The sequence below is a fragment of the Mustelus asterias genome, chromosome 7 (genome assembly GCF_964213995.1).
Source record: "Mustelus asterias chromosome 7, sMusAst1.hap1.1, whole genome shotgun sequence".
In the NCBI taxonomy this organism is placed as follows: Eukaryota; Metazoa; Chordata; class Chondrichthyes; order Carcharhiniformes; family Triakidae; genus Mustelus; species Mustelus asterias.
The window spans coordinates 100,572,885-100,600,263 of NC_135807.1; the positions used below are offsets into that span (position 1 = coordinate 100,572,885).

At 54.4% G+C, this 27,379-nt stretch overlaps 1 protein-coding gene across 9 annotated transcripts in view; it reads right to left on the reverse strand.

Moving 5' to 3' along the window:
* The window catches only part of clasp2 (cytoplasmic linker associated protein 2), a 463,341-nt gene that overhangs the window by 337,423 nt on the left and 98,539 nt on the right, over positions 1-27,379 (reverse strand). The gene's annotated exons all lie outside the window — the stretch shown is intronic.

The window sequence follows — 27,379 nt, forward strand, 5'->3', positions numbered from 1 at the left end:
CGAGAGGGGGGGTGGCGGGAGCGAGAGGGGGGGTGGCGGGAGCGAGAGGGGGGGTGGCGGGAGCGAGAGGGGGGGTGGCGGGAGCGAGAGGGGGGGTGGCGGGAGCGAGAGGGGGGGTGGCGGGAGCGAGAGGGGGGGTGGCGGGAACGAGAGGGGGGGTGGCGGGAGCGAGAGGGGGGGTGGCGGGAGCGAGAGGGGGGGGTGGCGGGAGCGAGAGGGGGGGTGGCGGGAGCGAGAGGGGGGGTGGCGGGAGCGAGAGGGGGGTGGCGGGAGCGAGAGGGGGGGTGGCGGGAGCGAGAGGGGGGGTGGCGGGAGCGAGAGGGGGGGGTGGCGGGAGCGAGAGGGGGGGGCGGGAGCGAGGCGGGAGCGGGGGGGGGCGGGAGTGAGAGGGGGGGGGCGGGAGCGAGGCGGGAGCGAGGGAAGGTGGAACGGGGGGGGCGGGGGCGAGGGAAGGTGGGACGGGGGGGGCGGGGGCGAGGGAAGGTGGGACGGGGGGGCGGGGGCCAGGGAAGGTGGGACGGGGGGGCGGGGGCCAGGGAAGGTGGGACGGGGGGGCGGGGGCGAGGGAAGGTGGGACGGGGGGGCGGGGGCGAGGAAAGGTGGGACGGGGGGGGGGCGGGGGCGAGGGAAGGTGGGACGGGGGGGGGCGGGGGCGAGGGAAGGTGGGACGGGGGGGGCGGGGGCGAGGGAAGGTGGGACGGGGGGGGCGGGGGCGAGGGAAGATGGGACGGGGAGGGCGGGGGCGAGGGAAGGTGGGACGGGGGGGGCGGGGGCGAGGGAAGGTGGGACGGGGGGGGCGGGGGCGAGGGAAGGTGGGACGGGGGGGGGGGCGGGGGCGAGGGAAGGTGGGACGGGGGGGCGGGGGCGAGGGAAGGTGGGACGGGGGGGCGGTGGCGAGGGAAGGTGGGACGGGGGGGCGGGGGCGAGGGAAGGTGGGACGGGGGGGCGGGGGCGAGGGAAGGTGGGACGGGGGCGAGGGAAGGTGGAACGGGGGGGCGGGGGCGAGGGAAGGTGGGACGGGGGGGGCGAGGGAAGGTGGGACGGGGGGGGCGGGGGCGAGGGAAGGTGGGACGGGGGGGGGCGGGGGCGAGTGAAGGTGGGACGGGGGGGCGGGGGCGAGGGAAGGTGGGACGGGGGGGGCGGGGGCGAGGGAAGGTGGGACGGGGGGGGGCGGGGGCGAGGGAAGGTGGGACGGGGGCGAGGGAAGGTGGGACGGGAGCGAGGGAAGGTGGGACGGGGGGGCGGGGGCGAGGGAAGGTGGGACGGGGGCGAGGGAAGGTGGGACGGGGGCGAGGGAAGGTGGGACGGGGGCGAGGGAAGGTGGGACGGGGGCGAGGGAAGGTGGGACGGGGGCGAGGGAAGGTGGGACGGGGGCGAGGGAAGGTGGGACGGGGGCGAGGGAAGGTGGGACGGGGGCGAGGGAAGGTGGGACGGGGGCGAGGGAAGGTGGGACGGGGGCGAGGGAAGGTGGGACGGGGGCGAGGGAAGGTGGGACGGGGGCGAGGGAAGGTGGGACGGGGGCGAGGGAAGGTGGGACGGGGGCGAGGGAAGGTGGGACGGGGGCGAGGGAAGGTGGGACGGGGGCGAGGGAAGGTGGGACGGGGGCGAGGGAAGGTGGGACGGGGGCGAGGGAAGGTGGGACGGGGGCGAGGGAAGGTGGGACGGGGGCGAGGGAAGGTGGGACGGGGGCGAGGGAAGGTGGGACGGGGGCGAGGGAAGGTGGGACGGGGGCGAGGGAAGGTGGGACGGGGGCGAGGGAAGGTGGGACGGGGGGGGGCGGGGGCGAGGGAAGGTGGGACGGGGGCGAGGGAAGGTGGGACGGGGGGGGCGGGGGCGAGGGAAGGGGGGACGGGGGCGAGGGAAGGTGGGACGGGAGGGCGGGGGCGAGGGAAGGGGGGACGGGGGCGAGGGAAGGTGGGACGGGGGGGGCGGGGGCGAGGGAAGGTGGGACGGGGGCGAGGGAAGGTGGGACGGGGGGGCGGGGGCGAGGGAAGGTGGGACGGGGGCGAGGGAAGGTGGGACGGGGGCGAGGGAAGGTGGGACGGGGGGGGCGGGGGCGAGGGAAGGTGGGACGGGGGCGAGGGAAGGTGGGACGGGGGGGGCGGGGGAAGGTGGGACGGGGGGGCGGAGGCGAGGGAAGGTGGGACGGGGGCGAGGGAAGGTGGGACGGGGGGTGACGGGGGCGAGGGAAGGTGGGACGGGGGCGAGGGAAGGTGGGACGGGGGCGAGGGAAGGTGGGACGGCGGGGGCGGGGGCGAGGGAAGGTGGGACGGGGGCGAGGGAAGGTGGGACGGGGGGGCGGGAAGGTGGGATGGGGGGGCGGGAAGGTGGGACGGGGCGGCGGGGGCGAGGGAAGGTGGGACGGGGGGGCGGTGGCGAGGGAAGGTGGGACGGGGGGGCGGGGGCGAGGGAAGGTGGGACGGGGGGGCGGGGGCGAGGGAAGGTGGGACGGGGGCGAGGGAAGGTGGAACGGGGGGGCGGGGGCGAGGGAAGGTGGGACGGGGGGGGCGAGGGAAGGTGGGACGGGGGGGGCGGGGGCGAGGGAAGGTGGGACGGGGGGGGGCGGGGGCGAGTGAAGGTGGGACGGGGGGGGCGGGGGCGAGGGAAGGTGGGACGGGGGGGCGGGGGCGAGGGAAGGTGGGACGGGGGGGGCGGGGGCGAGGGAAGGTGGGACGGGGGCGAGGGAAGGTGGGACGGGAGCGAGGGAAGGTGGGACGGGGGGGCGGGGGCGAGGGAAGGTGGGACGGGGGCGAGGGAAGGTGGGACGGGGGCGAGGGAAGGTGGGACGGGGGCGAGGGAAGGTGGGACGGGGGCGAGGGAAGGTGGGACGGGGGCGAGGGAAGGTGGGACGGGGGCGAGGGAAGGTGGGACGGGGGCGAGGGAAGGTGGGACGGGGGCGAGGGAAGGTGGGACGGGGGCGAGGGAAGGTGGGACGGGGGCGAGGGAAGGTGGGACGGGGGCGAGGGAAGGTGGGACGGGGGCGAGGGAAGGTGGGACGGGGGCGAGGGAAGGTGGGACGGGGGCGAGGGAAGGTGGGACGGGGGCGAGGGAAGGTGGGACGGGGGGGGCGGGGGCGAGGGAAGGTGGGACGGGGGCGAGGGAAGGTGGGACGGGGGGGGCGGGGGCGAGGGAAGGGGGGACGGGGGCGAGGGAAGGTGGGACGGGAGGGCGGGGGCGAGGGAAGGGGGGACGGGGGCGAGGGAAGGTGGGACGGGGGGGACGGGGGCGAGGGAAGGTGGGACGGGGGGGGCGGGGGCGAGGGAAGGTGGGACGGGGGCGAGGGAAGGTGGGACGGGGGGGCGGGGGCGAGGGAAGGTGGGACGGGGGCGAGGGAAGGTGGGACGGGGGCGAGGGAAGGTGGGACGGGGGGGGCGGGGGCGAGGGAAGGTGGGACGGGGGCGAGGGAAGGTGGGACGGGGGGGGCGGGGGAAGGTGGGACGGGGGGGCGGAGGCGAGGGAAGGTGGGACGGGGGCGAGGGAAGGTGGGACGGGGGGTGACGGGGGCGAGGGAAGGTGGGACGGGGGCGAGGGAAGGTGGGACGGGGGCGAGGGAAGGTGGGACGGCGGGGGCGGGGGCGAGGGAAGGTGGGACGGGGGCGAGGGAAGGTGGGACGGGGGGGCGGGGGCGAGGGAAGGTGGGATGGGGGGGCGGGAAGGTGGGACGGGGCGGCGGGGGCGAGGGAAGGTGGGACGGGGGGGGCGGGGGCGAGGGAAGGTGGGACGGAGACGAGGGAAGGTGGGACGGGGGGGGCCGGGGGCGAGGGAAGGTGGGGCGAGGGAAAGGGGGGCGAGGGAAGGTGGGACGGGGGCGAGGGAAGGTGGGACGGGGGCGAGGGAAGGTGGGACGGGGGCGAGGGAAGGGGGGGCGAGGGAAAGGGGGGCGAGGGAAGGTGGGACGGGGGCGAGGGAAGGTGGGACGGGGGCGAGGGAAGGTGGGACGGGGGCGAGGGAAGGTGGGACGGGGGCGAGGGAAGGTGGGACGGGGGCGAGGGAAGGTGGGACGGGGGGGCGGGGGCGAGGGAAGGTGGGGCGGGGGCGAGGGAAGGTGGGACGGGGGGGCGGGGGAAGGTGGGACGGGGGGGCGGGGGCGAGGGAAAGGGGGACGGGCGGGGGCGAGGGAAAGGGGGACGGGCGGGGGCGAGGGAAAGGGGGACGGGCGGGGGCGAGGGAAAGGGGGACGGGCGGGGGCGAGGGAAAGGGGGACGGGCGGGGGCGAGGGAAAGGGGGACGGGCGGGGGCGAGGGAAAGGGGGACGGGCGGGGGCGAGGGAAAGGGGGACGGGCGGGGGCGAGGGAAAGGGGGACGGGCGGGGGCGAGGGAAAGGGGGACGGGCGGGGGCGAGGGAAAGGGGGACGGGCGGGGGCGAGGGAAAGGGGGACGGGCGGGGGCGAGGGAAAGGGGGACGGGCGGGGGCGAGGGAAAGGGGGACGGGCGGGGGCGAGGGAAAGGGGGACGGGCGGGGGCGAGGGAAAGGGGGACGGGCGGGGGCGAGGGAAAGGGGGACGGGCGGGGGCGAGGGAAAGGGGGACGGGCGGGGGCGAGGGAAAGGGGGACGGGCGGGGGCGAGGGAAAGGGGGACGGGCGGGGGCGAGGGAAAGGGGGACGGGCGGGGGCGAGGGAAAGGGGGACGGGCGGGGGCGAGGGAAAGGGGGACGGGCGGGGGCGAGGGAAAGGGGGACGGGCGGGGGCGAGGGAAAGGGGGACGGGCGGGGGCGAGGGAAAGGGGGACGGGCGGGGGCGAGGGAAAGGGGGACGGGCGGGGGCGAGGGAAAGGGGGACGGGCGGGGGCGAGGGAAAGGGGGACGGGCGGGGGCGAGGGAAAGGGGGACGGGCGGGGGCGAGGGAAAGGGGGACGGGCGGGGGCGAGGGAAAGGGGGACGGGCGGGGGCGAGGGAAAGGGGGACGGGCGGGGGCGAGGGAAAGGGGGACGGGCGGGGGCGAGGGAAAGGGGGACGGGCGGGGGCGAGGGAAAGGGGGACGGGCGGGGGCGAGGGAAAGGGGGACGGGCGGGGGCGAGGGAAAGGGGGACGGGCGGGGGCGAGGGAAAGGGGGACGGGCGGGGGCGAGGGAAAGGGGGACGGGCGGGGGCGAGGGAAAGGGGGACGGGCGGGGGCGAGGGAAAGGGGGACGGGCGGGGGCGAGGGAAAGGGGGACGGGCGGGGGCGAGGGAAAGGGGGACGGGCGGGGGCGAGGGAAAGGGGGACGGGCGGGGGCGAGGGAAAGGGGGACGGGCGGGGGCGAGGGAAAGGGGGACGGGCGGGGGCGAGGGAAAGGGGGACGGGCGGGGGCGAGGGAAAGGGGGACGGGCGGGGGCGAGGGAAAGGGGGACGGGCGGGGGCGAGGGAAAGGGGGACGGGCGGGGGCGAGGGAAAGGGGGACGGGCGGGGGCGAGGGAAAGGGGGACGGGCGGGGGCGAGGGAAAGGGGGACGGGCGGGGGCGAGGGAAAGGGGGACGGGCGGGGGCGAGGGAAAGGGGGACGGGCGGGGGCGAGGGAAAGGGGGACGGGCGGGGGCGAGGGAAAGGGGGACGGGCGGGGGCGAGGGAAAGGGGGACGGGCGGGGGCGAGGGAAAGGGGGACGGGCGGGGGCGAGGGAAAGGGGGACGGGCGGGGGCGAGGGAAAGGGGGACGGGCGGGGGCGAGGGAAAGGGGGACGGGCGGGGGCGAGGGAAAGGGGGACGGGCGGGGGCGAGGGAAAGGGGGACGGGCGGGGGCGAGGGAAAGGGGGACGGGCGGGGGCGAGGGAAAGGGGGACGGGCGGGGGCGAGGGAAAGGGGGACGGGCGGGGGCGAGGGAAAGGGGGACGGGCGGGGGCGAGGGAAAGGGGGACGGGCGGGGGCGAGGGAAAGGGGGACGGGCGGGGGCGAGGGAAAGGGGGACGGGCGGGGGCGAGGGAAAGGGGGACGGGCGGGGGCGAGGGAAAGGGGGACGGGCGGGGGCGAGGGAAAGGGGGACGGGCGGGGGCGAGGGAAAGGGGGACGGGCGGGGGCGAGGGAAAGGGGGACGGGCGGGGGCGAGGGAAAGGGGGACGGGCGGGGGCGAGGGAAAGGGGGACGGGCGGGGGCGAGGGAAAGGGGGACGGGCGGGGGCGAGGGAAAGGGGGACGGGCGGGGGCGAGGGAAAGGGGGACGGGCGGGGGCGAGGGAAAGGGGGACGGGCGGGGGCGAGGGAAAGGGGGACGGGCGGGGGCGAGGGAAAGGGGGACGGGCGGGGGCGAGGGAAAGGGGGACGGGCGGGGGCGAGGGAAAGGGGGACGGGCGGGGGCGAGGGAAAGGGGGACGGGCGGGGGCGAGGGAAAGGGGGACGGGCGGGGGCGAGGGAAAGGGGGACGGGCGGGGGCGAGGGAAAGGGGGACGGGCGGGGGCGAGGGAAAGGGGGACGGGCGGGGGCGAGGGAAAGGGGGACGGGCGGGGGCGAGGGAAAGGGGGACGGGCGGGGGCGAGGGAAAGGGGGACGGGCGGGGGCGAGGGAAAGGGGGACGGGCGGGGGCGAGGGAAAGGGGGACGGGCGGGGGCGAGGGAAAGGGGGACGGGCGGGGGCGAGGGAAAGGGGGACGGGCGGGGGCGAGGGAAAGGGGGACGGGCGGGGGCGAGGGAAAGGGGGACGGGCGGGGGCGAGGGAAAGGGGGACGGGCGGGGGCGAGGGAAAGGGGGACGGGCGGGGGCGAGGGAAAGGGGGACGGGCGGGGGCGAGGGAAAGGGGGACGGGCGGGGGCGAGGGAAAGGGGGACGGGCGGGGGCGAGGGAAAGGGGGACGGGCGGGGGCGAGGGAAAGGGGGACGGGCGGGGGCGAGGGAAAGGGGGACGGGCGGGGGCGAGGGAAAGGGGGACGGGCGGGGGCGAGGGAAAGGGGGACGGGCGGGGGCGAGGGAAAGGGGGACGGGCGGGGGCGAGGGAAAGGGGGACGGGCGGGGGCGAGGGAAAGGGGGACGGGCGGGGGCGAGGGAAAGGGGGACGGGCGGGGGCGAGGGAAAGGGGGACGGGCGGGGGCGAGGGAAAGGGGGACGGGCGGGGGCGAGGGAAAGGGGGACGGGCGGGGGCGAGGGAAAGGGGGACGGGCGGGGGCGAGGGAAAGGGGGACGGGCGGGGGCGAGGGAAAGGGGGACGGGCGGGGGCGAGGGAAAGGGGGACGGGCGGGGGCGAGGGAAAGGGGGACGGGCGCGCGCGAGGGAAAGGGGGACGGGCGCGCGCGAGGGAAAGGGGGACGGGCGCGCGCGAGGGAAAGGGGACGGGCGCGCGCGAGGGAAAGGGGGACGGGCACGCGCGAGGGAAAGGGGGACGGGCACGCGCGAGGGAAAGGGGACGGGGACGGGCACGCGCGAGGGAAAGGGGGACGGGCACGCGCGAGGGAAAGGGGGACGGGCACGCGCGAGGGAAAGGGGGACGGGCACGCGCGAGGGAAAGGGGGACGGGCACGCGCGAGGGAAAGGGGGACGGGCGCGCGCGAGGGAAAGGGGGACAGGCGCGCGCGAGGGAAAGGGGGACGGGCGCGCGCGAGGGAAAGGGGGACGGGCGCGCGCGAGGGAAAGGGGGACGGGCACGCGCGAGGGAAAGGGGGACGGGCACGCGCGAGGGAAAGGGGGACGGGCGCGCGCGAGGGAAAGGGGGACGGGCGCGCGCGAGGGAAAGGGGGACGGGCGCGCGCGAGGGAAAGGGGGACGGGCGGCGCGTGGGAGGAGGTACGGGCGCGCGCGTGAAAGAGAAGAGGGGACGGACGCGTGCGCGCGAGAGAGAAGGGGGGGATGGACGCTACGCACGCGAAAGGAGGGGGGGATGGGCACGCGTATGAAAGAGAGGGGGGGGACGTGCGCGTGCGGGCCCGAGAGAGAAAGGGGGACACACGCTTGAGTGTGAGAACAGGGAGGGGGGGATACGCGCATGAGCGAGTGAGAATGGGGGGGACACGCACACGCGTGAGAGAGAGAGGGGGGGGGCACATGCCTGTGCATCTGAGGGAGAGAGAGAGAGAGATGTGTGCGCGCATAGGCACGCGAACGAGAAAGATGTGTGTCTGTGTTGTAGAAGAGCGGCTGCATGTGCCTGTTTGGGGGAGAGGGGGAAAGAGCGGGAGAGAGATGTGTGAGAGTGAGCAACAGGTGCGCATGTCAAATATGAGAAACCGGCTTTCCACCAGCACTCCTTCCATTGAAAATGACAAAAAGACAAAACTCAAGTTCTCTTATTGAAAAAAAACTTATTGTAATAAATACATAAAAATGTGAAAATACTTCTGACTTTGTGGTTGAACTCTTCTCACAAGAAGAATGCATCTCAGGGGTTCAGCAAGTCCTCTTGGGAGGCGATAAAGGTTCAGTGGCTGTAGCAGTTTGGGAAATCCTGATCCAGATGGAGCATTCTTTCACCTCAAGCCAACTCTGTGTGCCTAAAATCTAAACTGACCGTCATGGATATACACGATCTACAGTTTATGCCACTCTTGATCTCTTCAATTATGCAACTGTAAATGTTATCAAAACAAAATTTGGCAATTCACACCTACTCAGCCAAATATTCTACCTCCCATATATATTGAAGGAGAGATCCAAGAATTTGCTGCACATTTAAAATACCTTGGCAGCTGCCTTTCTCAGAAGACAACCACCAACAGGGAGATCCAAAAGAAAGTCAGCCGTATTCCCTCAGCCTTCTACAAACTAGGAAGCAAGTGTCTGACAACACACACCTCTGCAAGTCAACAGAAGTTCTAATGGTGCAGCTGTGGCACCACACTCCTGCACTGCAGTGAGACGTGGACTTCCTATCAGCAGTACACAAGATCACTCGAGAAATTCCTTCAGCAATGCCTCTGCTACATCCTCCGGATTCATTGGAAGGATGATTGAACATAGGAATACAAAAAATAGCAGGAGAGGAAAGCTAGTAATTTTTTGCAGCCAGTTCCACAAGCACTCGAGCAAAACTTCTGCAAAACAAAACGTCAATGGATTGGTCTCGTGTTCGAATGGCCGCAAAACGTCTTCCCCACCAGAAATCACATTGCCCATGTTCCAGGAGAGCACAAAGAAAATGTTCCGAAGGAACGGTAAAGCTCTCTTTGAAGTGCAGCTTTGACATCAAGCGACATTATGTTTTGAGTCACAACGATGTCCTAATAATGAGGCAGAGCAGTGGTCAGGAAGGAAACAAAAGGAGGCAAATTCTGCACTCCAGATCTCATTACCTCATGGGATGTCCTGCCAACATAGCCCAAGATAAAAAAGTTAAGAATTGGACTGTCATATTAAAACTCATGGCAGAAACTCACGACACTAAGTAGATGACATCCTCAAATCAAGGAACATCCCACATCAATCTATTAATACTGCCGAATCCACTCAACTCCTACGACCTTCTTTTATTGGCTTAAAGTGCTGATCACCAACCTATTTATCCTTTCTGCTCAGACCTAGTTCCATCCCAGTTCAAATGGAGTCCATCCCAACGGTATAGTTCCTTCCAGTGCCAATATCCCATGAATTCCAATCCTCACACCAGTCCTTCAGTCACATGCTCATATCCCCAAACTGCTTGTGCCTCTACTAATTTGCACGTGATATAGATAGTAATTCAAAAGGTTATAATCCTTTATAAAAGCGAATTACTGCGAATGCTGGAATCTGAAACCCATAGAGAAAATGGAGCTGGAGTTCAAGGCTGGAGCTTTGACAATGGGTCATCTGGACTCAAAACGTCAGCTCTTTTCTCTCCTTACAGATGCTGCCAGACCTGCTGAGATTTTCCAGCATTTTCTCTTTTGGTTATAATCCTTGAATTTAGCTCTGAGTTCCGAGTATTCGCAAAACAGCTTCATAACAACCAGATCTTCCCACCTCCCTTTCCAATATTCTTGGTTAAGTTGTTTCCAAGTGTCCTAGGAAATGTTTAGCTGTAAAAGACACCACACCCACAATATCAGCTCCAGAAAAAGTTCACCTTTTGCGTCATTCGCGCTATGTACCACATAACATGGTATGCTGGAAAAGAAGAAATGCCATTTTTAACCAAGTAGCATAAAATAAATCATTGAACTTTGTCTCAATGAGCTTTATCAGCAAGCAACTTTTGAAACTGAAGGTGGCTTACTGCCGATAAATGAAGCAAACAACATAAAACTTTTCTTTTTCCATAATGTTGATAATTGGCACAATGGTAGCACTCTTGTCTCCAAAGTTCAAGCCCCATTGCAAGACTGGAGGATATCATCTAAGCTACCAATACTGAGAGACTTCCACACTGCTGACATTAGGGGATCATATGGAACAGAAATCGTTTTTTCTACTCAGATGGTAAAATATGTGATGGTGATTTTCTGTGGCCAATTATCCCTTTAGCATATGCACAGAATTTGCCCAGATTAAGGCTCTGAGATCTTGGGCTTGCATTGCACCATGGCAGCTGGTGGAACTTAAATTCTTGTTCGTAAATCTGGAATTGAAAGCTGGTCTCAGTAATGGTGAGCATGGCAACTACCATCTATTGTTGTAAAAATGAATCAGGTTCACTAATATCCTTTAGGAAAGGAAATTGCCACCATACTCAATCTGACCCACATGTGACTCTTAAGTGCCCTCTGCAATGGCCTAACAAGACAATTCAAGGGTAAATAGGGATGGACAATAAATGATGGTCTTGCCAGCGATGCTCACATCTGATGGAGGTGTGAAAAATGAGAACGTGAAAAGCACCATACAAGTCTAATCTCTTGGTTTTGATGAGCTGTCATCAAGCAGAGATTCAGAGAAGGATGCAAAATGTGGCTGAATGAAGTATATGCGACCTCATTATACAATAACTGTTGCCACTGAGCTCCAGTAAAAGTTAATGCATATGTCAGAAACAATTCAGGGAGAACAGTGTACATGTTAACTGATTTAAACATTGCGTTCCCAACAAGAAATAGGGAAAAATAAAAGCAGAAGATAAAAGTAAAATACTCTGGATGCTTGAATCTGAAACAAAAACAGAAAATTCTGAAAAATCTCAGCATCTCTGACAGTATCTGTGGAGAGAGAATACAGCCAATGTTGAGTCAGGACGGCTATTTGTGAGAGCTGAAACAGGAATAACTGCGATGATCGATAATCATTTGGCTGAATGCCTCATTACCAGGACTTTCAAACACACAAATGTGGTGAAACGGGCACTCCGTCAGCTGCTTTAAGCACGCTCAAAAGTCTCTGTGACACAGCATGCTGCCCTTGAAGTAGCTGCCATGGAGAAGAAACCATTGCCCACCTCCTTCTAGAACAAGCCTTTGCAAAGGTGGTCTGGAAAGAGATAGTGACCTTTGAAGAAAATTATCCCAAGTACCTCTGTGATGCAGGACTGTGTTCGGTAGGACGCATCCTGAGACAAACATCAAATGCAGCTAAAGGACCTTCAACTCCTAGAACAATGGAGCACAGGAACAGGCCCTTCGGCCCACCAAGCCTGCGCCAATTCCTAATCCTTATTTAGACTCACTACTTATTGCCCATACGCAGTTCCTACTCCTCTTGGCCTCCCATTCAAGTGTTTATCAGATATGCTTTGAACATTGCTAACATGCCCTGCTTCCACCATCTCTACTGACTGTGTTCCAGGCACCACAACTGTGTGAAAAATATTCCCCACACATTTCCCCTAAACTACCCCCACCCGCCCCACCACCTTGAACCTGTGCCCTCTTATAATTGACCTTTCCACCCTGGGAAAAAGCCTTTAACTATCTGTGCCTCTCAATTTTGCAGACTTTTATCAGGTCACCCCTCAGCCTCTGTCTTTCCAGTGAAAACAATCCTAGTTTATCCAAATTCTCCTCATACCTAAATCTCTCCAGACCAGGCACCATCCTGGTAAATCCTCTTTGCACCCTCTCCAAAGCATCCATGGCCTTCTCGTAGTGTGGCCACCAGAACTGTACGCAATATTTCATAATGTAGCCTTACTAAAGTTCTGTACAGCTGTAACATAACTTGCCAACTTTTATACTCAGTGCCACGGCCAAATGGAGGCAAGCAAGACTTGTGGACCTGTACGCCAAGTTCTTCTGCATATCAATGCTCCTAAGGGTTCTGCCATTTACGGTGTAATTCGCACCCAAATTTGATCTTTCAAAATGCATCACCTCGCATTTGTCCGGATTAAACTCCATCTGCCATCTCTGCAATCTATGTATATTCTGCTGCATGCTTAGACAAACTTGTCACTATCTACAACTTCGACAATTTTTGCGTCATCTGCAAAATTACTAATCAGACCGCCTACATTTTCCTCTAGATCATTTATATATTACAAAGGTCCCAGCACTGATCCCTGTGGAACACCATTAGTAGCGGTGGAAGCACCCTTCCACCGCTACTCTCTTCTACAACCACAGCAGTTCTATATCCATCTGACCAGCACAGCGCAGATCCCATGAGACTTAACCTTTTGTACCAGCCTTTCACAGGGGACCTTGTCAAATGCCTTAAGTCCATGCCTTTCCCTCAAATCGTTCTTTCATCTCAAAAAACTCAATCAAGTTGGTGAAACATGACCTCCCTGCACAAAAACATGCTGCCTATCAGTAACAAGTCCATTTACTTCCAAATATGAATAAATCCTGTCTCAGTGTCTTCTCTAACAGCTTCCCCACCACGGACGTCAGGCTCACTGGCCTGTAATTACCTGGATTATCTCTGATCCCATTCTTAAACAAAAGGAACAACATTGGCCATTCTCTAGTCCTCTGGAACTTCGCCTATGGCCAAAGAGGATGCAAAGATGTCTGTTAAGGCCTCAGGTATTTCCTCCCTTGCCTGGGATAGATCCAATCCAGCCCTGGGGAATGTTTCATCTTAAATGCATTTCAAGACACCCAAAACGTCCTCCTTCATTATACTGACCTACCAGTGAGTATTCACAAACCCTTCCCTAACCTCAACATCCTTCATGCCCCTCTCTTTGGTGAATCCCGATGCAAAGTACTCACTAAGGATCCCACCCACTTCCTCTGGCTCCTCGCAGAATCTCCCTCCTTTATCCTCGAGTGGGCCTATTCTTTCCCGAGCTACCCTCTTGCTCCTAATTCATGTATAAAATGCCTTGGGATTCTCTCTAACCCTGTTGACCAAGGATATTTCATGACCCCCTTTAGCCTTCCCAATTCCCTGTTTGAGCTCTTTCCTAAATTTCACTATATTCTTCAAGGGCTTTGTCTGTTTTTAGTTGCCTCAACCTTATGTGTGCCCTTTTTTTGATTAAGCTGACAATTTCCCCTGTCGTCCCAAGGTTCCCGAATCCGGTCCTTCATTTTCACAGGAACATGTTTATCCTGCACTCTAATCAACTGGTCTTTAAAAGGTTCCCAGATGTGGATTTTCCCTCAAACAGTCCCTCCCAATCCACATTCTTGAATTCTTGCCTAATTCGGTTATAGCTGAAATTCCATTCCCCCAGTTTAACACCCGAGGACTGCTCATCCTTATCCCAAGTCTCTAAAACTTACGGAATTATGGTCACAATTCCCAAAATGCTCCCCCACTGAAACATTGATCACCTAGCTGGGCTCATTCCCAATACCAGATTCAGAATGACCCCTTCCCTCATTGGATTATCCATATACTGTTTCAAAAAAATGTTCCTGGACACACCTAACAAATTGCTCCCCATCCAAACCCCCAGCACTCTAAGGGAGTTCCAGTCAATATGAAGGAAGTTAAAATCACCCAAAACAACCACTCTCTTTTTTTCCCCCCACATCTTTCCAGAATCTGACTACATATGTTATTCTTATCTACCACTGGCAACTGGGAGGTATTTTGTACAATCTTTCTTCACACAATGAGCATACAAGAATCCAATTGAACACTGTACAACTGCAGCTCACATAATCACTGGTTAAGCATAATTTTATCATATTTATATATGGAAGTTTGTAGATAAATACAAAGAAATAGATGCTTGGTGATAAATAAGCAGACGCGCTCAAATTGTAATTGGACACCTATACTCATATGCTATACATTATGCAGCCCCAATTATCAGTTGTGAATGGTCACAGATAATTTTTTAAAACAAATGTACACCTTTGATTGGTAGCTGTTAATTGCTTGTAGTTGAACTACAGGGTATAATTGCCATTGTACTTCCTTGCTGGGGGAATCTGAGTGTCCCCTGTAGCTGGCAGATTTCCTTGCTATAGGTTGAATCAAGTTCTTGAACTTGAATTCTGTGTGTTGTCTGGTCAGTTACAAGGACTGAGGGGCACTATTGAATGGTGGATTTCCAACACAGTTGAATCACTCTGAAACTGCTGCAACAAGCAATACCATTGGACATGCAACATTACCAACAGTTGGATTCCTCATTAGCACCAGTCTGCCAGAGGGCAGGGGAAGGGGGTCAGACCGAAACCAAGCAGGGACAGATTCTTGGTTGAGGGAGACATTCTGTATGTTGAGGGGGAAAACATCTGGTTGTACTGACGTCTTGCAGATCACTCATTCTTTACCTAGCACATAGCATACCTTGGGCAGGTCATCTGGGTCAGGAGAAAATTTACCAGAGGGTCATTTGGCCACACCAACACAAAGACATTTTCATAAACTTTAAAATGTGCCTACAATGCCAAAAGCTATCTGCTGTCCAGAGGTCCACCAGAACTCCACTAATCCCCATGCCAGTGATCTCTACTCCTTTCCAATGCATCACAATGGACACGGTTCATCCATTATAAAAAAGCATTTCCGGATATCAAAACATCCTTGCCACATATCATTATGCAACCTAGTTCCCCAAGGTTTCTCCCCTCCGCTCAACCGCCACACACAAAATCGTCAGTGCCCTGCACAAGCTGTTCTCTGGGGTTGGTATACCCAGGCCAGGTGTTAGATTTGGAGGTAGGTGAGCACTTTGGTGACAGTGACCACAATTCGATTACATTTACTTTAGCAATGGAAAAGGATAGGTATATACCAAAGGGCAAGAGTTATAGCTGGGGGAATGGAAATTATGATGCGGTTAGGCGAGATTTAGCTGGCATAGGTTGGGGAAGGAAACTGCAGGGGATGGGCACAATTGTAATGTGGAACTTGTTCAAGGAACAGCTACTACGCGTCCTTGATAAATATGTACCTGTCAGGCAGAGAGGATGTGGAGATGCCGGCGTTGGACTGGGGTAAACACAGTAAGAAGTTTAACAACACCAGGTTAAAGTCCAACAGGTTTATTTGGTAGCAAAAGCCACACAAGCTTTCGAAGCTCTAAGCCCCTTCTTCAGGGGAGTCAAGGACACCTGAAGAAGGGGCTTAGAGCTTCGAAAGCTTGTGTGGCTTTTGCTACCAAATAAACCTGTTGGACTTTAACCTGGTGTTGTTAAACTTCTTACTAGGCAGAGAGGAAGCAGACATGTGAGGGAACCGTGGTTTACTAAGGAGGTTGAATCTCTTGTGAAGAGGAAGAAGGAGACTTATGTTAAGATGAGACGTGAAGGCTCAGTTAGGGCACTTGAGAGTTACAAGTTAGCCAGGAAGGACCTAAAGAAAGAGTTAAGAGCCAGGAGGGGACATGAGAAGTCTTTGGCGGGTAGGATCAAGGAAAACCCTAAAGCTTTCTATAGGTATGTCAGGAGTAAAAGAATGACTAGGGTAAGATTAGGGCCAGTCAAGGACAGGAGTGGGAAGTTGTGCGTGGAGTCCGAAGAGATAGGAGAGGCACTAAATGAATATTTTTCGTCGGGATTCACACTGGAGAGGGACAGTGTTGTTGAGGGGAGTACTGAGATGCAGACTGTTGGACTGGATGGGATTGAGGTTCATAAGGAGGAGGTCTTAGCAATTCTGGAAAGGGTAAAAATAGACAAGTCCCCTGGGCCGAATGGGATTTATCCTAGGATTCTCTGGGAGGCTAGAGAGGAGATTGCAGAGCCTTTGGCTTTGATCTTTGTGTCGTCATTGTCTGCAGGAACAGTGCCAGAAGACTGGAGGAAAGCAAATGTTGTCCCCTTGTTCAAGAAGGGGAGTAGGGACAACCCTGGTAATTATAGACCGGTGAGCCTTACTTCTGTTGTGGGCAAAGTATTGGAAAGGATTATAAGAAATAGGATTTATAATCACCTAGAAAGGAATAATTTGATTAGGGATAGTCAGCACGGTTTTGTGAAGGGTAGGTCGTGCCTCACAAACCTTATTGAGTTCTTTGAGAAGATGACCAAAGAGGTGGATGAGGGTAAAGCGGTTGATATGGTGTATATGGATTTCAGCAAAGCGTTTGATAAGGTTCCCTATGGTAAGCTTTTGCAGAAAATACGGACACATGGGATTGAGGGTGATTTAGTGGTTTGCATCAGGAATTGGCTAGCTGTAAGAAAACAAAGGGTGGTGGTTGATGGGAAATATTCATCCTGGAGTTCAGTTACTAGTGGTGTACCGCAAGGATCTGTTTTGGGACCACTGCTGTTTGTCATTTTTATTAATGACCTGGATGAAGGCGTGGAAGGATGGATTAGTAAATTTGCGGATGACACTAAAGTCGGTGGAGTTGTAGACAGTGCGGAGGGAAGTGGCAGGTTACAGAGGGACATAGATAAGCTGCAGAGCTGGGCTGAGAGGTGGCAAATGGAGTTTAATGCGGAAAAGTGTGAGGTGATTCACTTTGGAAGGAGTAACAGGAATACAGAGTACTGGGCTAATGGTAAAATACTTGGTAGTGTGGATGAACAGAGGGATCTGGGTGTCCATGTGCATAGATCCCTGAAAGTTGGCACCCAGGTTGATAGGGTTGTTAAGAAGGCGTACGGTGTGTTAGCTTTTATTGGTAGAGGGATTGAGTTTCGGAGCCAGGAGGTCATGCTGCAACTGTACAAAACTCTGGTGCGGCCGCATTTGGAGTATTGCGTACAGTTCTGGTCGCCGTATTATAGGAAAGATGTGGAAGTGTTGGAAAGGGTGCAGAGGAGATTTACCAGGATGTTGCCTGGTATGGTGGGAAAATCGTATGAGGAAAGGCTGAGGGGCTTGAAGTGGTTTTCGTTAGAGAGAAGAAGGTTAAGAGGTGACTTAATAGAGGCATACAAGATGATCAGAGGATTAGATAGGGTGGATAGTGAGAGCCTTTTTCCTCGGATGGTGTTGGCTAGCACGAGGGGACATAGCTTTAAATTGAGGGGTGAGAGATATAGGACAGATGTCAGAGGTAGGTTCTTTACTCAGAGAGTAGTAAGGGCGTGGAATGCCCTGCCTGCAGCAGTAGTGGACTCGTCAACATTAAGAGCGCTCAAATGGTTATTGGATAAACATATGGATGATATTGGAATAGTGTGGATTAGAGGGGCTTTAGATTGGTACCACTGGTCGGCGCAACATCGAGGGCCGAAGGGCCTATACTGCGCTGTAATGTTCTATGTTCTATGAATGATTACTGATCAGGCAAGTTAATGAAGCAACTCAACCACCAGCTGTGCATTATTGGTGTCTAACCACCCCATACCATTCTCAAACAGATGGTCTTGCTGAGCGCTGTAACAAAACCCTGAAAAATGTGATGGTAGTGTGCTATTGCTATAGATATATATTTAAAGGGACTGTTTACAAATTGAGCTCTATTATGCTGGCAAGCGGTGTGTCTGAAAAACATTTATCTCAGATGCTGGGAGAGCAGGATAATTACTCACTCAGTTTAGCCATCTCGTGTTAACTTGGGATAAAGTTAATGGATTTTCAGTCCCCTGGGGGATTTCATTACAGGAATGGAATGTGGGTTTCGGTACGGAGGATCATGCGATGATGTGGTTAATGGGAGGAGCTAGATCTGCAGCAGAGAAAAACAGCTTTTCAGTTCTGGGGTTTGTTTGAGGCTGGAGTTCAACAAGCTGCACTAAAATGCATTCTCTCCCTGCAAGCATGAAAACTGACTACATTCATTATAGCACCTATGTTTATGGGGGCTAATTGTATTTAAAAAGGCATTGCATGTCCATAAGAGGAATCTTGCTTATTTAGAACAGAAACAACGATAGTTAAAAATTAAAGTTGTTTACTTTTCATTTTTAAATATTGTTCAACTGTTAACAGTTAAGAATGTTTCATTTGTTAGAGTTATATTCAAGTTGTGTTATTAAATGAAGTTTGTTTTACAATAAAAGATCTCTAAGTTTGTCAGTGGAATTACTCCTGAAGCGAAGCATCCTATCGTCACATTTGTGCTGAAGCAGTAAAATTGGTGGGGTCTGGTCTGGCTTCATAATATATCTTGGGGTTCTGGTTGGGGACCCTGACAAAAATATGCTCCAAAGTTAGTTTTTGACACAGAAGGATTGGGATAAGTCGTTGCCATTACTTTTATTCGCCGACCGAGAGGTGCCACATGCACCTTTTGAGGTGCTTTATAAAAGTGGACTGTCTTGGGGCCCCTTGGCTTGCTGCAGGTCAAACTGGGAAGGCAAAAGCATATCAGAGAAGCAAGGAAGTGTGGTGCTTATGTCCTGAGCATGAGACACCAGCTGGAACAATACTGAGACGAGGCTCAGCAGAACCTCTAAAAGACCCAGCAGTTACAAAAAAGATGGTATGATCAGCATGCTTGTCATTCAGAATTCAAACCTGGCCAACAGGTAATACCCTCATCCATCAGCAAGGTCCTCGCAAACTGGCAAGGAGGATGAGCATTCAGACTTATCTAAAAGAAGGCAGGGTTATCACGTCAATCTCTTGGAGTGAAAGTAGAGTGAACCGGTACCTGCAACAGCCTTGATGGTGCGTCAAGGTGGACGAAAAGGATGAGGAGCAAGACAGTGACCTACAGTCCTAGAAGCAATCACTGGAAACAGATTTGAGCCATTTCAGCCATTCAGCAACATGACCTTCATTAGCTCTTCTATGAGTTACCCTGCTCTGTTCCAACAGAAACCTGATAGAACACAGCTCGTCAAACATGCCATCCATCCCAAAGGCCTTAATCCCATATGTCAGAGACCACATCACATTCCTGGTTACAGTCCTGCATGCAAATATCCAGACAATGCGAGACCTTAAAAGTTTTTTAAAAGTTTATTTATTGGCCACAAGTAAGGCTTACATTAACACTGCAATGAAGTTACTGTGACATTCCCCAAATCACCACACTCCAGCACCTATTCGAGTCAATTCATCTAACCAGCACGTCTTTCAGACTGCTGGGAGGAGACCAGAGCACCTGGAGGAAACCGATGCAGACACGGGAAGAACGTGCAAACTCCACAAAGACTGTGACCCAAGCCGGGAAATGAACCAAGTCCCTGGTGCTGTGAGGCAGCAGTGCGAACGACTGTGCCATCATGCCAACCTGGGTTTCATTGAGCCATCTCAAATGGAATGGAGCAGCCCCATGGCTATCATTCCCATGAAGAAAGATCTCTGAGAATGTGCATCGACTTCAGGAATCTCCCTGTTAGATACCTATACAATGTCCCACATTGATGACCTGCTGAAGCGGATAGGAAATGCTGGATGCATCACCACCCTTGATCTCTGCATAAGGTACTGGCAGGTGTCATTAGCAGAGAGGTCCAGAGTATACACTGCCTTCAGGTCACCCCAAGGGCTGTTCCAATTCATTGTGACACCATTTGGCCTACATGGAGCCCCTGCCACATTCCAGAGCCTAATGGACAAGGTATAACAGGGTGATCACAGTGTAACCAATTTGGATGACTTGGTGATTTACAACAATGATTGGGACAACCACCTGAACCACCTCCATAATGTCTTTGAGATGACCAATACTGCCTTTTTGACACCAAGTTCAACAAAACGTATCTGGCAAAGGGGGAGACAAAATATCTTGGCTACAGACTGGAGAATGGGAAGGTCTGCCCAGAAGTTGACGAAGTGGAGGCCATCACAAACAGCCCAAGACCAACCACGATCCTTCCTCGGCCTGGTAGGCTGGTACAGGCCCTCTATTCTCCAGTTTGCCACCATTCCTGAGCCCTTGATCCATCTCACAACTACAGCCTCCAGCAAACCCACTCATATGGACTGAGGAACGTGAGGGAGCTTTTGCCGAATTGAAATATCGACTGAGTTCCTTTCCTGCAGAGCCCGGACTTCAAAAAATGCTTTGTGATCCAAGTGGATGCCTCAGCAGTGGGTATCTGGTACTATTCTGGCCCAGGATGAAGGTGGTGAGGAACTCATGTGCTGCACCTAGGCCAGAAGAAATGAGACACACTGACTCGATTGAGAAGGAATGTCTCATTAAATAGGCATTGGACAGCCTCCAATGTTATCATAGAATCACGACAGTGCAGAAAGAGGACATTCAGCCTGCACCAACAGCAATCCCATCCAGGCCCTATCCCCATAACACCACATATTTACCCTGCTAATCCCCCGACTCTAAGGGGCAATTTAGCATGGCCAATCCACCTAACCCGCACATCTTCAGACTGTGGGAGGAAACCGGAGCACCCGAAGAAAACTCACACAGACATGAGGAGAGAACATGCAAACGTCACAGAGTCATCCAAGGCCAGAATTGAACCAGAGTCCCTGAGGCTGTGAGCCAGCACTGTGCCACTGTACCACCCTGCTGGATAGGGAATTTGACTTGCACACAGATTGAGCACTGACATGGACTAACAATCATGAAGGATCACAATGCCAGAAATCACCAGCTGGTATTGAGCCCTCCAATCCTTCAGTTCCAGATTCTCCATAAACACGGTCAAAAAAACATCATGGCAGATTACCTATCCCGATTGCGCCATTTGGCCAATCCATAAGAGGGAAGGATAATGTAACAATGAGCCCCATCGCCGGCCTTCTTAGTCTGTTCTTCTCATTCATTATAGTGCCTGTCCGAAAGTTGCACATGCTCAGATCTCCGTGGTGGGAGATTTCATGCGTCAAGGGGGATTCAGTTTTTGACACTGGAACTGAGACAGTAGCTCATAGTTGTAAAGTCATACTGCTCAAGAGCTTGTTCGTTTTTTTTCTATTTGTTTGTGGGACATGGGCAGAGTTAGCTGGCCAGCATTTATTGCCCAACCCTAGTTGCCCTTGAGAAGGTGGTGGTGAGCTGCCTTCTGGAAAGACCGCAGTCCACGTGCTGCGGGTTGACCAACAATGCCGTTAGGGAAGGAATTCCAGGATGTTTGCCCAGCGACTGCTAAGGAAGAGCGATATGCTTCCAGTCAGGATGGTGAGTGGCAGAGAGGGGAACTTGCAGGTGGTGGTATTCCCATGTATCTGCTGTCCTAGTCCTCCTAGATGGAAGTGATCGTGGGTTTGGAAGGTACGGTTTAAGGATCTTTGGTGAAGTTGTGTAGTGCACCTTGTAGATCGTACACACTGCTACTACTGAGCATCGGTGGCAGAGGGAGTGGGTGTTTGTGCTGCCAATCAAATGAGCTGCTTTGTCCTGGGATCGTATCAAGCTTCTTGTGGGTTGTTGGAGCTGCACCCATCTAGGCAAGTGGGGAGTATTCCTGCACACCCATGACTTGTGCCTTGTAGATGGTGGACAAGCTTTGGGAAGTCAGGAGGTGAGTTACTCGTTGCAGCCTTCTTAGCTTTTAACCTACTCTTGTAGCCACTGTGTTTATGTGGCCAGTCCAGTTGAGTTTCTGGTCAATGGTAATCCAAAGGATGTTGACAGTGGGGGATTCAGTGATGGTAAAATCATTGAATGCCAAGGGGCAGGATTAGTTTATCTCTGATAGGTGATGGTCATTGCCTGGCATTTGGTAGCGCAAATGTTACTTGCCACTTGTCAGCCCAAGCCTAGATATTGTCCAGATCTTGTTGCATTTGAACATGGACTGCTTCAGTATCCGAGTTGTGAATAGTGCCAAACACCATCATTGGCGAACGCCCTCCACTTCTGACCTTATGACGGAGGGAAAGTAATTGATGAAGCTGCTGATTATGGTTGGGCTCAGGACACTAACTTGAAGGACTCCAGCAGAGATGTCCTAGAGATGAGATGACTGATCCTCCACAACCATCTTCCTATATACCAAGTATGAGGATTCCAACCAGCAGAGATTTTGCCCCCTGATACCCACTGATTCCAGTTTTGCGAGGGTTCCTTGATGCTACACTCAGTTGAATGCAGCCATGATATCAAGGGCTGTCACTCTCACCTCACCTCTGGAATTCTGCCCTTTTGTCCATATTTGAATGAAGGCTGTAATGAGGTTAGGAGCTAAGCGACCCTGGCGAAATCCAAACTGGGCATCACCGAACAAGTTGTTGCTGAGCTGATGCTGCTCGATAGTACTGTTGATGACCCCTTCCATCACTTTACTTATGATTGAGAGTAAATTCATTGGGCGGTAATTGGCTGGGTTGGATTTGTCCTGCTTCTTGTGTATAGGACCTACCTGAGCATTGTCGGATAGGTGTCACTGGAAGGAGTGGCAAGTTCTGGAACACTCGTCTTCAGTACTATTACTGGAATGTTATCAGGGCCCATTGTCTTTGCAGTATCCAGCGCCTCCAACCATTTCTTGATATCACTTAAGAGCGAATCAAAGTGACTGGAGACTGGCATCTGAGATGCTCGTTCTGTATTTCATTAATTGTTTGTTATTTTGGTTTGTCAAGATGCCTTTTTTTTCCTGGTATATTGTGATTTTTTTTGTACTAGGACTTGGGGCATTAATAAACACCTTTGCACAGAGGTGTCACTGCATGCTTTGCCATCATCAATATATATATATTTGTTAAGTTCAGCTTTGGGCCCACTTTATCCTCACCCAAGCCAGGTGAGTGACAAATGTTAAGACCTAGGCCAGAAACACCAAGATAATTGATGAAGTTAGCCTCGACCCAAGTTTTACTTTTGATTTTGGCATGAATGAGGACAAGGTATTTCACTTCAGGCATGATTCAAGTGATCCAATAGGAAACTTTTATCAAACAAACTTCATTCAAGAACATAGTTAAAATATAACAAAGAATTATCACAACTTTTACCAATTACAAAGACTTACGTGACAGTACAACTCCTAACAGTAAACTATCTCTGCTGTTCCAAGTTAAAACACATCCTACAGACATGTGACACCCTTCTTTAGACTTAGCAAAAAATGAAGTATGCTCATGTGATGCTGGATCGTGAGTTTTGTATCACCGATGGACTGTTGGCACAGAAGGATATATCCTCCAAAATCACCGAACTTCAGAGGGGTAAACTTCGGGCGGGACTTTGCAGCCTCCCTTGACCCGAGACCAGAAAATCCCGGCAGAGGTCAATGGACATTTCCATTTTCTGCTCATCGCCCACTCTGATTCTGTGGTGGGTGGGGTGGTAGAATTTCGGCATTAATTTCAGGCAGCTTTCAGAATCAGCCACACACAGAACAGAATCTCCAACTCTAGGGAAAAAACTTCTCTCCACTTCAAGCTACTACTGAAAATGAAACAAAAAACTGGACTTCTGTGAAGCATAACGACATGACATGCCCTGTCAATCACCCCCAACTAAGCTCCGCTCAGCAATCCCAGGGGACTTTAAAACCACAGAACACTGCATTAGTCCAGATTAAAAATCAACATGTCAATTACACTGCTGCAGCAGTATAATTGACATCAAAGACACCAGCGAGTCAAATGGTGCCGACAAATTGTCAAGGACTGCAGAAACATCCCAGAGAGAAATATAATTAAAATCCATTTTTTAAAGGCACAGTACCATCATACAAACTAAAATGATTGGGCTTCAACAACCACAACCATCTCTCTTTGTGTTAAGTATGACTACAACCAGCGGAGAGCTTATCCCCACACCCAATTCTTATTCAGGCTCCTCAATGTCATAATCAGTCAAATGCTGCCTTCATGTCAATGGCAGTCACAGTCAGCTCACCTCTGGGGTTCAGTTGCTTCGTCCATGTTTGAACCAAGACTCTAGTGAGGTCAGGAACTGAATGGCCTTGGCAGAACCCAAACTGAATGTCAGTGAGTAAGTGCCATTTGATAGCACTGTTAATGACCCCTTACATCACTGTATTGATGATCAAGAGCAAACTGATGGGGCAGTAATTACCATGTTAGATTTGTCCTGCTGTGTGCAGGACATATCTGGGCAATTTTCCATATTGGTGGACAGATGTTTGTTGCAGTTGTACCAGGTCAGAAAGTGCTAGAGAAACTAAAAGGTCTGAAAATTGATAAATCTCCGGGCCCAGATGGGCTACATCCTCGAGTTCTAAAGAAGATAGCTGAAGAAATAGTGGAGGCGTTAGTTATGATCTTTCAAAAGTCACTGGAGTCAGGGAAAGTCCCAGAGGATTGGAAAATCGCTGTTGTAACCCCACTGTTCAAGAAGGGAACAAGAAAAAAGATGGAAAATTATAGGCCAATTAGCCTAACCTCAGTTGTTGGCAAAATTCTAGAATCCATCGTTAAGGATGAGATCTCTAAATTCTTGGAAGTGCAGGGTCGGATTAAGACAAGTCAGCATGGATTTAGTAAGGGGAGGTCGTGCCTGACAAACCTGTTAGAGTTCTTTGAAGAGATAACAAATAGGTTAGACCAAGGAGAGCCAATGGATGTTATCTATCTTGACTTCCAAAAGGCCTTTGACAAGGTGCCTCACGGGAGACTGCTGAGTAAAATAAGGGCCCATGGTATTCGAGGCAAGGTACTAACATGGATTGACGATTGGCTGTCAGACAGAAGGCAGAGAGTTGGGATAAAAGGTTCTTTCTCAGAATGGCAACCGGTGACAAGTGGTGTCCCGCAGGGTTCAGTGTTGGGGCCACAGCTGTTCTCTTTATATATTAACGATCTAGATGACGGGACTGGGGGCATTCTGGCCAAGTTTGCCGATGATACAAAGATAGGTGGAGGGGCAGGTAGTATTGAGGAGGTGGGGAGGCTGCAGAAAGATTTAGACAGTTTAGGAGAGTGGTCCAAGAAGTGGCTGATGAAATTCAACGTGGGCAAGTGCGAGGTCGTACACTTTGGAAAAAAGAATAGAGGCATGGACTATTTTCTAAACGGTGACAAAATTCATAATGCTAAAGTGCAAAGGGACTTGGGAGTCCTAGTCCAGGATTCTCTAAAGGTAAACTTGCAGGTTGAGTCCGTAATTAAGAAAGCAAATGTAATGTTGTCATTTATCTCAAGAGGCTTGGAATACAAAAGCAGGGATGTACTTCTGAGGCTTTATAAAGCACTGGTTAGGCCCCATTTGGAGTACTGTGAGCAATTTTGGGCCCCACACCTCAGGAAGGACATACTGGCACTGGAGCGGGTCCAGCGGAGATTCACACGGATGATCCCAGGAATGGTAGGCCTGACATACGATGAACGTCTGAGGATCGTGGAATTATATTCATTGGAGTTTAGGAGGTTGAGGGGAGATCTAATAGAAACTTACAAGATAATGAACGGCTTAGATAGGATGGACGTAGGGAAGTTGTTTCCATTAGCAGGGGAGACTAGGACGCGGGGGCACAGCCTTAGAATAAAAGGGAGTCACTTTAGAACAGAGATGAGGAGAAATTTCTTCAGCCAGAGAGTGGTGGGTCTGTGGAATTCATTGCCACAGAGGGCTGTGGAGGCCGAGACGTTGAGCGTCTTCAAGACAGAAATTGATAAATTCTTGATTTCTCGAGGAATTAAGGGCTATGGGGAGAGAGCGGGTAAATGGAGTTGAAATCAACCATGATTGAATGGTGGAGTGGACTCGATGGGCCGAATGGCCTTACTTCTGCTCCTATGTCTTATGGTCTTATGGTCAGCTTGGCAAATGCTGGAGCACAAGCCTTCAGTAGTGTTGCTGGAGTGTTGTCTGGTCCCACAGTGTTGGCAGCATCCAGGGCCTTCAACCATTATTGACATCACATGGAGCGAATCGAATGGGCTGAAAGCTGGCATCTGTGATGCTGGGGACCTCCGTAAGAAGCAGAGATGGATCATCCACTTGGCACTTCTGGCTGAACATATTTGTTTATGGTATGACCTCGGGTCAGAAATGTTTGAGTCAGGAGCTGTTTCTGATAACATAGCAGAAGGTAATGCTGCTATGGACATTTACCAGGAAGTTGTTCCCGAGGTTCAAGGCTTGCCAGTTGACTGTTATGGGAGTGGAAGAGGAATGTTAATTTATAGATTCTCAGCCTACTTCACCGCCTACGATTATAGATGCACTAATACAAGATTCACCAGTTCCTGACAGACACTGTTTATTACAATGTAACCAATGGCAACGTGTGGTGATCAGCTGACTCAATAGAAATAAGAAGCAGATGGGGATTGGGAGGAAGCACTTGTGGCCCAGGGTGTGGCCCAAGTGGTTGTGTAACAAAGGATCTTTATTAAATCTTTGCTTTGTGAAACTACTGGAGGATTCTTACTGCCCAGATAAACATTGGTAGCAGAAGAAAACCCATCGTAGCTTGGTGTCTTTTTGTAAGGCTTGATGCAAGTGTTACATACTCAGGACACAACAACGGCAGAAGCTATGAGCAAACTTGTGTCATTTGATTGTTCCCTGGCTTTTCAGATGCCGAATCGTACCAGCAATGGAAGGCAGAAGCGCAAATGTGAACCCTTGTTATTACAATATTAAGGAAAATGCAAGGTATGAGCTTGGCTTTGTCACTTCTGGCAAGAAGGTATGGTAAGGAGCAAAGTGTTTTCTGACTGGACTGCAAATGCCCTAAATAAAGAAGAAGGGTCACAGCTTCTGTTGCAATACCGAGCTAAGTTTTATCAGAAAGATGTGTTTTAATAAAATTATGAAGGGTGGATTATTTTTGACAGATTAGAAGACAAGAAAACCAATCCATAGAGGAATATATCATGGAATTCGATACAGGCCATAACAGACTAATGAGATTTAGATTGGAGATTCCAGATGTGGTATTGGTCTTTAAGTTCTTGGACTGTGCCCCATTTTGATCAAAAATGTTTTTTTGGGAAACAATCATACCCCGCCAGTGTTCTCAATTCAAATCAGAACATAGCACATTCTCCCCGTGTCTGCGTTGGGGGAGGGGGGGGGTTCTGTTAGAGTGCCATTTTGAATAGAATGCTTTTCTGATGTAATCGTTCACTGGCACCTGTTGAGAATTCAGCATGTGCAGGTTTTTGAAGCGCTTTTCAGTTTGCAAGAGTGTGTTCTGCAACCAAGACCCATTCTACTCATGCTCCTGTTTTTGTAGTTATTACTGTTCTGCCGAATTACTGTTATTGTTCAACTTCATTATTTTATGATACAAAGAAGATCCTTCTTTTGAACAAGGCACTTGACTACTTGTATTGGGGTCTCAAGTTACAAAGAACAAAGTACAGCACAGGAACAGGCCCTTTGTACCTCCAAGTCTGTGCCAGTCATGATGCCCTAACTAAACTAAAAAAAGAACCTTCTGCCCTTACTCGGTCCGTATCCCTCTATTCCCTCCCTATTCATGTGCCCATTCAGATG